This window comes from Oryx dammah, unplaced genomic scaffold, assembly GCF_014754425.2.
Source record: "Oryx dammah isolate SB20612 unplaced genomic scaffold, SCBI_Odam_1.1 HiC_scaffold_20, whole genome shotgun sequence".
Lineage (NCBI taxonomy): Eukaryota > Metazoa > Chordata > Mammalia > Artiodactyla > Bovidae > Oryx > Oryx dammah.
In genome coordinates, this window is record NW_024070204.1 from 36766664 (window position 1) to 36784103 (window position 17440).

Sequence of the window (17440 nt, forward strand, 5' to 3'; positions counted from 1 at the left end):
TTGGGGAGGCAAGGGTTTATACTATTATGTTTGATAAGAGGTGATAGATATCACCTATATGAATCTACTAATTTACCAAGAGATTGACTTCCTGGGGTGGAAGGAGAAGGTTGGAATCCATGTTAATACACTAAGAAATGGTGTTGCAAACATATCTGATCAATCTGAGTGGTTTCAACAGTGCCCAGACAATAGAAAAGAACAACAGGGTCCCAAATGGAAAAAAGAGTCTGGAATTATGAGTCCACATGTAGCAAAAAGTCCTGTTGGTCAAAGGACATGACTGATTTTGAAACTTATTCTAGTTGGAGACTGTGAGTGTATCTATATGACCAGGGACTGATGAGTAACTGTGTGAGCACAGAAAAAACAGCAATATTCTAGGACTCGTGCACCATTACTGTGGAATATTTCCCGACTAAACAAAAGATAGGAACACAGTAGACAAATGGAAAATACATATTAACTTCACCACATATAATGCTGAGCCTGGGTAAATTCACAGGAATCCTCAAGGAAGAGATGGCAGTCACAGGGGTGACACTCAAGGTCATGGGAAGTGGTGACTGTATGAAGCTGCCCTCTCAATGGTTGCCTTGGCCATGTGACACTGCCTGGCCACGTTCTCATGTGATGAGTGGAAAGAGCTCTATCGTTAACTGCCAGCAGATTTTAAAGCATGAACCTTTGCTATAGGAAATTTCCCTACATTGAGCATCCACAGGAAGAACAGTGATACAGTAATGGGTCAGGAGTAGGGTTTCAGCTCTAAGGTGGTACCTTAGCAAAGATGTCTACCAGGTTGGTGAAAAGCACCAGCAGCAGGAGGCAAAAGGCCAGAAGTGATGAGAAAAAGCTTGTGAGCATCCTTGAGAATCCTTGAAAACAGACTCTTATTGAAGTGCTCTCCATAGGCAAATAGGAATTTGGAACTCAAGATTTGCCTACTAGTTAGTATTAATGCCAACATCCCTACATTGTATTTACTTTGTTGTGAATGTATTGGTGGAGGCAATGTCTCCAATTTTACTCAAGAAAAGTCTTGAATAAGTTTTTCATAGACAATAAATTGGCATTTTGTTTCAAGTCACTGTGGCAACTCTTCATGCATATCATCAGATTATGAATTGTGGGTTTTAAATCCTTTAGACAGCTAAAGTTTATTTACTAAAGTCACAAAATTTTGTTTTCAATGAGTGAAGTCATTATAAATTAATATTTTCTTTAGTTTCTTTCTTTAAAAAAATACTGTTTTAGTTCTTTCCTGGAGCTAAAAAGTAATGCTTGTTTGGCTTAGAAAAATTTGAAGATCAAAGAAAATATCCTGCAAAATAAGTGTTACCCATAATTCTATCATAATTCCTTTGAAAATCCACATAGTCAATGATCTGGATGTATCAAACCAGGGAATTCTTTTATTTCTAGCTTTTTGCCCCATCTAAGAAAAGTAGTCAATACCCTAAATTGCTTTTATCTCAGATTTTCTAAAGCATAAGTTAAATTGACTATTGTTCTTTTTTTTTTACTATTCTTAATCTATTAAAATGCTATGTTTGTGAGAATTATTATGCTCAGCTCTTGACCTGGTTAGTTGATAGCATGGTTTCATGATAGCATGACAAAGAACAATGGGATGTCACCAAAATAAAGGGTTGGCCTAAAAAGTTTGTTCAAGTTTTCTTCCATACCATTTTATGGAAAAATCTGAACAAACTTTTTGGCCAACTCAGTTTTGACATCAATACTATCAAGAGCTAACATATTTTGTACTCAGCATGTTTCAGATTCTGTTCCATGAATTTTACATATGTCATCTGATTCAGTCTTACAGGAATCCTACAAATGCTATTATTACCTCTGCTGCTGCTACTGCTGCTGCTGCTAAGTCGCTTCAGTCGTGTCCGATTCTGTGCGACCCCACAGACGGCAGCCCACCAGGCTTCCCCATCCCTGGGATTCTCCAGGCAAGAACACTGGAGTGGGTTGCCATTTCCTTCTCCAGTGCATGAAAGTGAAAAGTGAAAGGGAAGTCACTCAGTCGTGTCCGACTCTTAGTGACCCCATGGACTGCAGCCTACCAGGCTCCTCTGTCCATGGGATTTTCCAGGCAAGAGTACTGGAGTGGGTTGCCATTGCCTTCTCCGAATATTACCTCTACTTTACGAATAAAGAAATGAAGGCACATAACATTCCTGTAACTTGTCTAAAATTCCACATGTGTGCGTGCTAAGTCGCTTCAGCCTGTAGCCCACCAGGCTCCTCTGCCCATGAGATTCTCCAGACAAGAACACTAAAGCTCCACAGTTATAGCCAATCTGTGGTGACAAATGAAGACAACTTTATTAAATACAGAATATTAGTGGATGGGCTTGCATTTACCATATCCCTTCCATTTCGGCTCAGAGGTTAAAGCTTCTGCCTGCAATTGGGGAGAACTGGGTTCGATCCCTGGGTTGGGAAGATTCCCTGGAGAAGGAAATGGCAACCCACTCCAGTATTCTTGCCTGGAGAATCCCATGGACGGAGGAGCCTGGTGGACTATAATCCATGGGGTCCCAAAGAGTCGGACACGACTGAGCGACTTCCCTTTCACATTTCCATTTGTTATTGGGTATCAACATACAATTAGTGAGTTTCTAAATTAAAATAGGGTGTATATGCATGTGCACTAGATGGCTTCAGTCATGTCTGACTCTGTGCAACCTAGTGGACTGCAGCCTGCCAGGCTCCTCTGTTCATGGGATTCTGCAGGCAAGAATCCCGAATGTGTTGCTTTTCCTTCCCCCAGGGGATCTTCCCGACCTGGGGATCGAACTGATGTCTCTTACCTCTCCTGCACTGACTATGCTAAAGCCTTTGACCGCATGGATCACAACAAACTGTGGAAAATGCTTAAAGAAATGGGAAGACCACCTTACCTGCCTCCTGAGAAAACCTGCACGTCAAGAACCAACAGAACCTTACATGGGATGACAGACTGGTTCAAAATTGGGAAAGGAGTATATCAAGGCTGTATATTGTCACCCTGCTTATTTAACTTATATGGAGAGTACATCATGGGAAATGCCAGGCTGGATGAAGCTTAAGCTGGAATCGAGACTGCCTGGAGAAATATCAATAACCTCAGATATGCAGATGACACTACCCTAATGGCAGAAGGTGAAGAGGAACTAAAGAGCCTCTTGATGAAGGTGAAAGAAGAGAGTGAAAAAGCTGGTTTAAAGCTCAACATTCAAAAAAATGAAGAGCATGGCATTGGTCCCATCACTTCAGGGCCAAAAGATAGAGAAGAATGTAAACAGTAAGAGACTTTATTTTCTTGGGCTCCAGAATGACTGCAGATGGTGACTGCAGCTATGAAATTAAAAGACCCCTGTTCCTTGGAAGAAAAACTATGACAAACTTAGACACTGTATTAAAAAGCAGAGACATCACTTTGCCAATAAACGTTTGTCTATTCAAAGCTATGGTTTTTCCAGTAGTCATGTATGGATGTGAGAGTTGGATGCTTTTGAACTGTGGTGTTAGAGAAGACTCTTGAGTATCCCTTGGACTGCAAGGAGATCAACCTGTCAATTCTAAAGGAAATCAATCTTGAATATTCATTGAAAATACTGATATTGATGCTGAGCTCCAATCCTTTGGCCACCTGATGTGAAGTGCTGACTCATCAGAAAAGACCCTGATGCTGGGAAAGATTGAATACAAAAGGAGGAGAGGGTGGCAAAGGATGAGACAGTTAGATAGTATCACCAACTCAATGGACATGAACTTGAACAAACTCCTGGAGAGAGTGGAGGACAGGGAAACCTGGTGTGCTGCAGTCCATGGGGTTGAAAAGAGGACATGACTGAGGAACTGAACAGCAACAACTCTTACCTCTCCTACATTTACAGGTGTGTTCTTTACCACAATTGCCACCTATATGAAGAGTTACATTTCAAAACGCTACTTGGCAAACCTCACAAAGGCATGCAACTCTCTTTAAGAGGCCAATCATTAGCATCTTTCCTGAGAAGTTGAATCATTGTGCTTTAATTACAGATCACATTTCCAGCTTACTCTGAAGTAAAGGACACACTGCTACATTTTAAGTGTTAGCGTTAAGCAGTGTTAAATTGTTTGTGAAATTGGCCAATTTATTCCGGTCAAAGGAAAAAGGTATGGAATTGCATATTATTGTAAACTCATGTTGCTTCATACAGTTCCTCTTCCAAGCATAGAAATTTAACTTCATGGTTTGGTAAATCTAATAAATTGTCTGAGAGCAGATGGATTGAGTTATTCCAGATGAACATAGTGAACCATTTCCAGTGAATGGAAAGCATTATTATCCCACACTATTCTGTTATTTATTCAAGGTACAGAAATGTTAAAGCAATGAGCCTTATAGTTAGGGAAATTATTCATGTCTATTATCAGAAACTGTACCTGATGTGACCTGTATTTTGCCAACCTTTTTTTTGGGGGGGGGTTGTGATGTCTGGAGGGTGGGAGGATGAAGACATAGTAGAGAAATTTAATCACAAAGAAATCCAATTTAGATAACTTGCACATTGTGTAAAAGGAGCTCTTTCTACTTAAAGCAGCACTTGTCTAAAAGATACCAAAATTAAATGCCCTGCAGAATGCAAGATCTTCATTGAGGAATGCAAACTCTTAATTGCCAGGACATCGGCTCTAGTTTCAGAACAGGAATCAAACCCAGGCTCCCTGCTTTGGGAGTGCAGAGTCTTAGCCACTGGACCACCAGAGAAGTCCCAATGACAAAGAACTTGGAGAGCTATCAGATCAAGATTCTTTCCTGAACAAGGGACAGTAGGTTTTGTTTTAACCAATTAAGCACAAACTTAGTAACCTATTCCATCCTATCCAGAAAGTGATTTTCAACCCTTAGTTAACATAAGTATGATGAACCCTATCTTTCTAGCACATTAAAACCCCTTGATTTTTCCCCCTAGGAAAAAATAATCTCCTAGGAAATTTCTTTTTTGGTCTGTGTTCCTTTGCTTGGCAAGGAAATAATCTCATTAGTCACATTATTAATCATGGCAGTAGTCCTTGCCTTTTCTCTAACAATTGCTTCCATAAATTATTATGCTACATTCATTTTTCATTACTTAAATTTTAATTTTTATTTAAAATCTAAGTTTATGCCAAAATATAATTTTAATGCATTTAGTTCTGTATAACTAAATCATTCTAAACATTTTTCATCTTGAAAGGGGAGTTTAACACCTCTTGCTGGAGTTAGGGCATGGAGTTACTGCATAGATTACTTGTGTTGCCAACATCAAAATTATGTTACAAAGGCTTAGGCCAGCCATCTGCAATTCATTAGATTCTCTTTACACTGTAGTTTTCATCTTCATGCCTTATCTGTGTTACCCTGCACTCCTTGGAGAATTTCTTCATCTAAAACATGAAGAATTGCCCTTTTAAATCTGATTTTAATAATTTAATCAGATATTTTCCTTCAAGAGCAGATTTAAAACTCATCTGCGGCAGATTTTCATTGATCAACTCCATCACTCTGATTTTGTTTCATCTTTGATACTAGTTCCCTGGAGAAGGGAATGGCCACCCACTCCAGTATTATTGCCTGGAGAATCCCATGGACAGAGGAGCCTGGCGGGTGACAGTCCATGGGGTCGCAGAGTTGGACACAACTGGGAGACTTTCTCTTGGGCTTCCCTGATAGCCCAGTTGGTAAAGAATCTGCCTGCAATGAAGCAGACCCTGGTTCTGTTCCTGGGTCAGGAAGTTCCACTGGAGAAGGGATAGGCTACCCACTCCAGTATTCTTGGGATTCCCTAGTAACTCAGCTGGTAAAGAATCTGCTTGCAATGCGGGAGACCTGGGCTTGATCCCTGGGTTGGGAAGATCCCCTGGAGAAGGGAAGGACTACCCACTCCAGTAGTCTGGTCTGGAGGATTCTATGGACTCTATAGTCCATGGGGTCCCAAAGAGTTGGACACTACTGAGAGACTTTCACTTTCACTTTGATATTAGTAAACTTAGGTAGATTTTTTTTGATGTTTTTATTTAGTAATTGTTCTTTACCTGTGATTTTAACTTGCAAGACTATTCCAAGTTTCCCATTGTTGTTCACAATGTCCCCTACCTCCTTCATAATCTCTCCCATTATATGTTGGTTAATTCATTATCTTTGGCAGCATTTGAGAACTGATCAGTTCAACCACTTGTTAACTGTTGATTTTTTTTTTTGAAGGAATAAATGTTAGTCGCTCTAGATTTTAGAAGCTCCTTCACAGTCTCAGTGTTGATGAAATGCTGTTGTGAGAACAAGTTTAAAGCAATATTTGTCAAATACAAAATAATTATTAGAAAGAAGAGACAAAAGAGTAATAAATTCTAAAATCTCAACCACTTTGGACAATCACCTTGCAGGAAGAAAATATAAGAATCCAGGATGTGTGGAATGGTGATCCCAGCGCTCCAATTTGTCCAATCCTCTATTACTGTCACAGAGGAATTTGTCTTATCTGACACACAAGGTAGATAGATCTTTCTATCAAAAGCAGCTTAAAACTAACTCTTTCTCACAGAGACCCAAGGATAACAATAGTTCCAACCAGTGTGGGAATACAAGCTAATACAAAATCATTCTGTACGTCAGAGTGTCACCAAAACAGTCTTGAGGAGTATAATATAGATGTTGCAAAGCACATTTTGGGTATACATGAGAACCGGAAGGGCTTCCCAGGTGGCTCAATGGTAAAGAATCCTCCTGTCAATTCAGGAGACACAGATGTGAGTTTGAACCCTGCATTGGGAAGATCCTCTGGAGGAGGATATGGCAACCCACTCCAGTATTCTTGCCTGGAAAATCCCATGGACAGAGGAACCTGGTGAGCTACAATCCATGGGATCACAAAAGAGTTGGACACAACTAAGCAGTCATATGCACGAGAATTGGAAATGAATCATGTGGTGATATTCAGGAATTTTTACTTTTATTAAGCATTAATATTATCCTGACAATTTAAAAGATACTTGTGTCTTTTTTGATGGTACGTTATCTTGTCTTTAATGTCTGATTGTGATTTTCCCCACATTACCACTGACCTCCCTCATTTAACAGATAAATTGTTTTGTGAACTAACTAGAAGACTGGATAGTTCTGCAGAAAGACTAGTGTTTCAATTTTCTTGTGTGAGTATATAAGAACAGAATGGGGGTTCTCCCAGCTTGCATGACTAGACTGAGTGACTTCTTGTTTGTGAATAAATGTTTTTATCTTTGGGGGAAGGAGGTTTAAGATTTGCTTCTATTATAATAAACCACCTGTTAACAAGAAGGGCATAGTTTTACCCTCTCAAAAATAGAAGCTTTCTATATATAACAAAAAGAACTTGATAGCCTCTAAAAACAAAATTGATTTACTTTTTTTTCAACAAGACCATTATCATTGACTGAGCATTTGAATGATGTGTTCTCTAAAACTTCTTCCCACAGTAAGACACTAACCATCTAAGACAAACTATACTGACCTATTAATAATGAGATAAATTTCTTCTAGACCTTCCCTCTGAAATAGTAGCTGCTTCATGAAGATCTTGTCTAAGTTTTTTAAAATTATCATCTCTCTTTAAGTAGTTCTGGATAGGAACTACTAGAAATCTAATCCAAGGGCTCATTTTGCAGTGAGTATTGGTCAGCATATTTCACAGGAAAGAATGGCTGGTGTAGGTTATCCACTTCAGATACTGTTTTCTGTGATAGTTCTTTTTCCCTGGCCTTCCATGCAGCAGAGGGCAGTAGTGAACTGCGCATATTTCCTCTGGAATTAAGCCAAATAAATCAACATTTTTATAAAAATGTCTCCAACAGTATATTTAGTCCCCTTAATGAACAGTTATTTATCAGAGCTACAATCCAGTATATTTCAGATCTCAGACATATGGTTCAGTTCAGACAATTTAGGATTTGAGTAATAATATTGTATCATTGTATTACATCTAGTTATTCACAAATCAGATATAAGCAGAAATTAAGCATTTTAATTTTTTTCTAAGAAATTTCCTTAAGGAAAATTTATAGCATAAACATATTTTAGTTACTTCCTAGATTAAAACATTGTCTTCTTCAAGGTGAATAGAATATTTTTATGAAAACACATTTTCTTTAAAAGGTTTTAAACAAATAAGATTAAAATATTGTTTCTTAACAAATAAATACATTTATGAAACTTTTTATTAATATTTTTCAATTTATGCAATTGACCTGAAGTACTAAATTTCTACTTTTTTGTTTTTAAAATTTTATTTTTTGATATTTACCTACATATTTTTATGTTTTACTAATTTTTACTTATTTTGTATCTTAAATGTCATCTAATATCTTCATAGAAAAGAATATGAAAATTTTTTCTCTTACACTCTCCTCATATATTCCCTCATCTTTTTCCTCCAAAAGTACTGCTTTAAATTACTCAGTGTTGGGCCCTGTGCCTTCATCATTGAAAGCAGTTACTAAATATATGTCTATGGCAACATATTTAAACAGCTGAAATGGATTTCCAGTGAAGAAAATATTACTCACATTTACTGAGTTCTGACGATGTGCCCAGAATTTTCACCTGGTTTTAAATCACCATTAACAGAAAATTCTGATTATCTTTCCAGATTGCAACTTTTAAGCAGATCTTTTCAAAGTAGAAAAGGATTTGTGTTCTTGGGAAAAGGCATGGTAGAGCAAAAGTTGCAAAAATAAACTTCAGTTGCATAGCCCACATTTAAATCCCAGCTCTTCCACTTACTAGCTGCCAAACCTTCCACTTCACCACCTCTACTTCCCATTCAGGGCTTCCCAGAGCTGGATAGCAGAGTCAGTGACCATCTTCCTGTCCCACTCATCTTGTTTGCTTACCTCTTATTGGGGGAACTTCAGTTCAGTTCAGTCGATCAGCCGTGTCCTACTCTTCATAACCCCATGGACAACAGCAAACCAGGCCTCCCTGTCCATCACCAGCTCCTGGAGTTTACCTAAACTCATGTCCATTGAGTCAGTGATACCATCCAACCATCTCATCCTCTGTCATCCCCTTCTCCTCCTGCCTTCAATCTTTCCCAGCATCAAGGTCTTTTCCAATGAGTCAGTTCTTCACATCAGGTGGCCAAAGTATTGGAGTTTCAGCTTCAATATCAGTCCTTCCAATGAACACGCAGGACTGATTTCCTTTAGGATGGACTGGTTGGATCTCCTTGCAGTCCAAGTGTCTCTCAAGAGTCTTCTCCAACACCACAGTTCAAAAGCATGAATTCTTTGGTGCTCAGCTTTCTTTATAGTCCAACACTCACATCCATACATGACTACTGGAAAAACCATAGCCTTGATTAGATGGACCTTTGCTGACAAAGTAATGTCTCTGCTTTTCAATATGCTGTCTGCTGCTTCTGCTCCTGCTAAGTCGCTTTTGTCGTGTCCAACTCTGTGTGACCCCATAGACAGCAGCCCACCAAGCTCCCCTGTCCCTGAGATTCTCCAGGCAAGAACACTGGAGTGGGTTACCATTTCCTTCTCCAATGCGTAAAAGTGAAAAGTGAAAAGTGAAAGTGAATTCGCTCAGTTGTGTCCAACTCTTCGCCAACATCATGGACTACAGCCTACCAGGCTCCTCCGTCCATGGGATTTTCCAGGCAACTGGAGTGGGGTGCCATTGCCTTCTCCGAATATGTTGTTTAGGTTGGTCATAACTTTCCTTCGAAGGAGTAATCATCTTTTAATTTATTTTAAAATACATAAAATATAAAGTGAGAGCTTACAAAATTGAAAGAAGAATAATTGCAAAATGAATATTGGACTTTTATTTTTAATACTGGATAGTTTAACACCTCTTTCTGTAACCAATGGAAAAAATATCAAAAATCAATAAAGATTTAGAATATTTCAGCAACAAAATTAAGTATCTTGACTTTATGGATATGTATTGACTATGATTCTCTAAAACTGTAAAATACATATGCTTTTCAATTGCACAAGGAACATTTGTCAAAATAATACCTATTTTAGACCATAGAGTGAATATTAACAAATTGCAAAGAGTTGAAATCAAGCAGAGTTCTCTCCTTGTGGACTTAAACTAGAAATCAACAAGAATAAAATCACTACAAAATATTGAAAAGTTTGGAAATTAATCAGTACATGTAAGTAATCCATCTGGCAAAGAAGAATTCAGAGGAAATTAGAAAATATTTTAAATTGAATGATAATTCAAAGTATCAAAAACTATAGAAAGCTGCTAAAGCTGTGTTTAAAGGAAATTTTAAAATTTAATATTTTTAAAGCTTAGTTTCCTAAGATTGATCTATAGATGCAATTCAATCTCAATCAAAATTTGAATTTTTTTGTGTGAAAATTTTCATGTGTTATTTCTATGGAAATACAGAAGACCTGACATAGTAAGACAATGTTCAAAGAGAAAAACTAATGAAGGCTTTACTTGTTATAAAGCTACAGTATAAAGACCTGCTACAAGCTACAGTAATCCAAGACAAAGTAAAAGTAACATAAGCACAGACTACCAGCTGAACGCACTAGACTAAAGAGCCCAGAAACAGTTCCAGAAAACACAACATATGACATTATATATGACAGAATCAGTACTGCAGTTGAATATTATAAACAGTGCTTAGTCAACTGGACATCCAAAAGGTGAAAGAATGTACTTGGACCCCTACATCCTTAATAAATTAATTAATTAACATGATTCATAGACCTAAATGGAAAAAAAAAAAAAAAAAGGTTACCTGAAGAAAATAGGAGAAAATCTTCAAGGCCTTAGGGTAAACAAAGATTTTTTAAACAGAATGCAAAGGGCCTAATGTAACACAGAAGACACTGAAAAGTGAACTACATTAAAATTAAGAATTTATATTCAGTGAAAGACATTTTCACATTAAAACTGTAAAAGGAAAATCACAGATTGGATATTTGTAATACATACTGTATAAAAGACATATGTAGGTCCATGAATCAAGGCAAATTGGAAGTAGTCAAACAGGAGATGGCAAGAGTAAACATTGAATTTTAGGAATCAGCAAACTAAAATGGACTGGAATGGGTGAATTTAACTCAGATGACCATTATATCTACTATTGTGGGCAGGAATCCCTTAGAAGACATGGAGTAGCCATTAGTCAACAAAAGAGTCCAAAATGCAGTACTTGGATGCAAGCTAAAATACGACAGAATGATCTCTGTTCATTTCCAAGGCAAACCATTTAATTCAACAGTAATCCAAGTCTATGCCCTAACCAGTAATTACGAAGAAGCTGAAGTTGAACAGTTCTAAGAAGACTTACAAGACCTTCTAGATCTAACACCGCAAAAAAAAAAAAAGTCTTTTTCATTATAGGGAACAGGAATGCAAAAGTAGGAAGTCAAGAAACACACTGAGGAACAGGCAAATGTGGCCTTAGAGTACAAAATGAAGCAGATCAAAGGCTAAAAGAGGTTTGCCAAGAGAACACACTGGTCACAGAACACACCCTCTTCCAACAACACAAGAGAAGACTCTACACATGGACATCACCAGATGGTCAACACTGAAATCAGTTTGATTATATTCTTTGCAGCCAAAGACAGAGAAGTTCTATACAGTCAGCAAAAACAAGACAGGGAGCTGACTGTGGCTCAGATCATGAACTCCTTATTGCCAGATTCAGACTTATATTGAAGAAAGTAGCGAAAACCACTAAACTACCCAGGTATGACCTAAATCAAATCCCTTATAATTATACAGTGGAAGTGACAAATAGATTCAACGGATTAGATCTGATAGAGTGCCTGAATAACTACGGACAGAGGTTTGTGACATTGTACAGGAGACAGTGATCAAGACCATCCCCAAGAAAAAGAAATGCAAAAAAGCAAAATGGCTGTCTGAGGAGGCCTTACAAATAGTCGAGAAAGAAGAGAAGCTAAAAGAAAAGGAAAAAAAGGAAAGATATACCCATTTGAATGCGGAATTCCAGAGAATAGCAAGGAGAGATAAGAAAGCCTTCCTCAGTGATCAATGCAAAAGAATAGAGGAAAACAGAATGGGAAAGACTAGAGATCTCTTCCAGAAAATTAGAGATACCAAGAGAACATTTCATGCAAAGATGGGCACAATAAAGGACAGAAAGACCATGGATCTAAAAGATGCAGAAGATATTAAGACAAGGTGGCAAGAATACACAGAAGAACTATACAAAAAATATCTTCATGACCCAGATAACCACAATGGTGTGATCACTCACCTAGAGCCAGACATCCTGGAATGCAAAATCAAGTGGGCCTTGGGAAGCATCACTACAAACAAAGCTAGCGGAGGTGAAGATATTCCAGTTGAGCTATTTCAAATCCTAAAAGATAATGTAGTGAAAGTGCTGCACTCAGTATGCCAGCAAATTTGGAAAACCCAACAGTGGCCACAGGACTGGAAAAGGTCAGTTTTCATCCCAACTCCAAAGAAAGGCAATGCCAAAGAGTGTTCAAGCTACTGTACAGTTGTACTCATCTCACATGCTGGAGTAATGCTCAAAATCCTCCAAGCTAGGCTTCACCAATGTGGGAACAGTGTACTTCCAGATGTTCAAGCTGGATTTAGAAAAGGCAGAGGAACCAGAGATCAAATTGCCAACATCCACTGGATCATGGAAAAAGGAATAGAGTTCCAGAAAAACATCTATTTCTGCTTTATTGACTATGCCAAAGCCTTTGACTGTGTGGATCACAAGTAACTGTGGAAAATTCTTCAAGAGATGGGAATACCAGACCACCTGACCTGCCTCCTGAGAAATCTGTATGCAGGTTAAGAAGCTACAGTTAGAAATGGACATGGAACAACAGACTGGTTCCAAATCAGGAAAGGAGTACATCAAGGCTGTATATTGTCACCCTGTTTATTTAACTTGCATGCAGAGTACATCATGTGAAATGTCAGTCTTTTTGAAGCACAAGCTGGAATCAAGATTGCCAGGAGAAAAATTACTAACCTCAGGTATGCAGTTGATATCACCCTTACGGCAGAAAGCAAAAAGGAATTAAAGAATCTCTTGATGAAAGTGAAAGAGGAGAGCGAAAAAGTTGGCTTAAAACTCAGCATTCAGAACTAAGATCATGGCATCTGGTGTCATCACTTTATGGCAAATAGATAGGGAAACAATGAAAACAATGAAAGACTTTTTATTTTGGGGCTCTGAAATCACTGTAGATGGAGACTACACCCATGAAATTAAAAGACAATTGCTCCTTGGAAAAAAACAGCTTATTAAAAAGCAGAGACATTTCTTTGCCAACAAAAGTCTGTCTAGTCAAAGCTATGGTTTTTCCAGTAATCATGTATGGATGTGAGAGTTGGACTATAAGGAGGCTGAGTGCTGAAGAATTGATGCTTTTGAACTGTGGTGTTGGAGAACACTCTTTAAGACTCCCTTGGACTACAAGGAGATCCAACCAGCCCATCCTAAAGGAAATCAGTCCTGAATATATTGGAATGACTGATGTTGAGGCTGAAACTCCAATACTTTGGCTACCTGATGTGAAGAATTGACTCATTTGAAAAGCCCCTGATGCTGGGAAAGATTGAAAGCAGGAGAAGAAGAGGGCAACAGAGGATGAGATGGTTGGATGGCCTCACCAACTTGATGGACAAGAGTTTGAATAAGCTCTGGGAGGTGATGGACAGGGAAGCCTGGCGTGCAGCTAGACCATGGGGTCACAACGAGCCAGACATGACTCAGTGACTGAACTGAACTGAACTGAACAAAACAGTTTTTTTTAAAGATAAATAAAGTAATTTTTAAAACTGGCGAAGACAAATCTTTTATAAAGGAGTATATTCAAATGATCAATAGGATAACAAAACAAACATTTTAACAATAGATGTCCAAATGGCAAAACAATCAGGGAATTGCAAATGCAAGTATAATAAGATACAGGTACACACCTACCACAAGAGCTTAAGTCAAAAAGATTGTCAGTTCTAGCAAGGATATGGAGAGCATGATGGGGAAGACTTCCCTGGTGGCTCAGACACTAAAGCATCTGTCTACAATGCGGGAGACCCGGGTTCGAGTCCTCGGTTGGGAAGATGCCCTGGAGAAGGAAATGGCAATCCACTCCAGTACTATTGCCTGGAGAATCCCATGGACAGAGGAGCCTGGTAAGCTACAGTCTATGGGGTCTCAAAGAGTCAGACACGACTGAGCGACTTCAGTTCAGTTCAGTTCAGTTTTCAGGTTTCAATTTTCAGTTCAATATAGATGGGGACATGAGCTCAAAGAGATGACCTAGCAGAAGCCCATTGGAATGGATACCAAGCAAGAACAGAATTCTCTAAGTATATTCTCCAGTAGTTCCCATCTCAATAATTGGACCTGACATCAATTCAAATTCCAGGTTATCAATTACAATTTCTACCCCTTGCATTTTGAACTGTGGTGTTGGAGAAGACTCTTGAGAGTCCCTTGGACTGCAAGGAAATCAGCTCTGGGATTTCTTTGGAAGGAATGATGCTAAAGCTGAAACTCCAGTACCTTGGCCACTTCATGCAAAGAGTTGACTCACTGGAAAAGACTGATGCTGGGAGGTATTGGGGGCAGGAGGAGAAGGGGACGACAGAGGATGAGATGGCTGGATGGCATCACCAACTCGATGGACGTGAGTCTGAGTGAACTCCAGGAGTTGGTGATGGACAGGGAGGCCTGGCGTGCTGCAATTCATGGAGTCACAAAGAGTCGGACACAACTGAGCGACTGAACTGAACCAAACTAAACCCCTTGCATACCTTGAAAATTCTGTTCATCAGCAAATCCTGCTGGCTATTCTCCAAAGTGATCTTCAGTTCTACCTTTCTTTATCTTTCTTGTCTATCATTACTTCTCACTGAAGAGTCTCAGAATTATACCTTTAAGGTGTAAATCAGATCAGGAAATTCTTATGTTGAAAACCCTTCTGTGGATTCCCATTGCATCTCAACTTCAACAGACTTCTTATACACATGGGTCTTAGATTGTGTCACTTCTGTGTCCTTCTGCCACCAGCCTCATTGTCAATTTCTCTCTATCTCCCTCCCATCCACTGCTGCTGCTGCTAAGTCGCTTCAGTCATGTCCGACTCTTAGCGACTCCATGGACTGCAGCCCACCAGGCTCCTCCATCCCTGGGATTCTCCAGGCAAGAATACTGGAGTGGGTTGCCATTGCCTTCTCCAATGCATGAAAGTGAAAAGTCAAAGTGAAGTCGCTCAGTCGTGTCCGACTCTTCGCGACCCTAGTGACTGCAGCCTACCAGGCTCCTCCATCCATGGGATTTTGCAGGCAAGAGTCCTGGAGTGGGGTGCCATTGCCTTCTCCCCTCCCATCCACACTAGCCTTTTATTTCTTCGAACAAGCCAAATTCATACTCATTTTAGGACTTTTGTATTTGCATTTTCCTTGCTTAAAATTGTCTTCAAGTTTCAATCTCTGAGTCAGGAAGATCCCTTGGAGAAGGAAATGGCAACTCACTCCAGAATTCTTGCCTAGAAAATCCTACGGACAGGGGAGCCTAGCAATCTACAGTCCATGGGGTGACAAGAGTTGGACACAACTTAGTGACTAAACCAACCAAGCAAACGTTTAGTATCTCTACTCATTTTCATGTGTCCTGTTTCAATTCAGATGAAACTTGGACTAAAAGGTTTTCTTCAACTCTTCTATCTAAATAAATCACTCCCTACCTCAACCCATCTATCCTATCATAGGTGCATTCATGTTGGAAAAGACATTCCCAAGGATATTCCACCAAGGATACAATTAAGGGAATCTATCCGTTCATTTAACTTTCAGACATTTTAATGTTCCAGGGTGTATAAAACCACTCTCCATTGGCAAGCAGAGGGACAAAGAAAAACTTGCTATTGTGTTTAATTAAGAACACGTATCTTTAAGGCTACTCCTCATTTCCTGTCTTACAAACCTGTTTCTTAATGCTGAAATGAGGCATTGCCAGCAAGGTATTGTTAGGATGTTTTGAATCTGGACACATGGTGGAATGGAGACATGGAAACTATCCATTTAATAAATTCAGACGAACAATGTCAAAGACTGCATGGCTTTCAAGAAAGGGTACTAGCAGAGCCATGCTAAGAAAGCATAAGAATGAAATAACTGAATGCAAAAAAAAAACAGGTTTGAAAACATTTAAACCCAAGTGTAAAAACATTTAAACACAAGTTATTTTCAGAGATTCTTAACACTCATCTCTAAAATGTTTTATTTTCTCTTAAAAACAATTTCTTGCAATGTGTCAGTACAGCATCAGTGATAGATGACTGACTAGATGCTCTTTGACTATCACATATACATTGAATAGAATCCATGGGCAAAACTCATACATAATTTCTTTTAATTTGAGTGTACATTAGCCAATAAAGTAAACAAAACTGATTTCATCAAATCACAGTTTTAACCTATTATTCCAACTTTACTAAATGTTCACTATTTCATTTCATAACTCATTTAATATTTTAATTTTTTTATTGAAGGATAATTGTTTTACAGAATTTTGTTGTTTTCTGTCAAACCTCAACATAATTCAGCCATAGGTATACATATATCCCCTCCCTTTTGAACCTCCCTCCCATCTCCCTCCCCATCCCACCCCTCTAGCTTGATACAGAACCCCTGTTTGAGTTTCCTGAGCCATACAGCAAATTCCCTTTGGCTATCTATTTTACATATGGTAATGTATCCATGTTACTGTTTCCATACATCTCACCCTCTCCTCCCCTCTCGCCATGTCCATAAGTCTGTTCTTTGTGTCTGTTTCTCCATTGCTGCCCTGTAAATAAATTCTTCAGTACCATTCTTCTGGATTCCATATATGTGTGTTAGAATATGACATTTATCTTTCTCTTTCTGACTCACTTCACTCTGTGTGTTAGGTTCTAGGTTCATCCACTTCATTAGAACTGACTCAAATGTATTCCTTTTTATGGCAGAGTAGTATTACTTTGTGTATATGCACCACAACTTCTTTATACATTCATCTGTCTATGGAAATCTAGGTTGCTTCCATGTTCTAACTATTGTAAATAGTGCTGCAATGAACAATGGGATACATGTGTCCTTTTCAATTTTGGTTTCCTCAGGGTATATGCTTAGGAGTGGGATTGCTGGGTCATATGGTGGTTTTATTCTTAGTTTTTTAAGGACTCTCTATACCGTCTTCATTTAACATTTTCTGTCTCATTCTAAGAAAAAAAAGCCTTATAGACCGTATGTTGTAATTTTTATCATGTTTATTACCTACTAGCTTTAATGCATATAAAAAGTATAAACATATTGGCATTATCACAAGTTTTTATTATAAACTCTTATTTTTTCTCAAAAGCCAAACATTTGAATTTGACATTGTACTCACACATAAAAATATATTTTATCTTACAT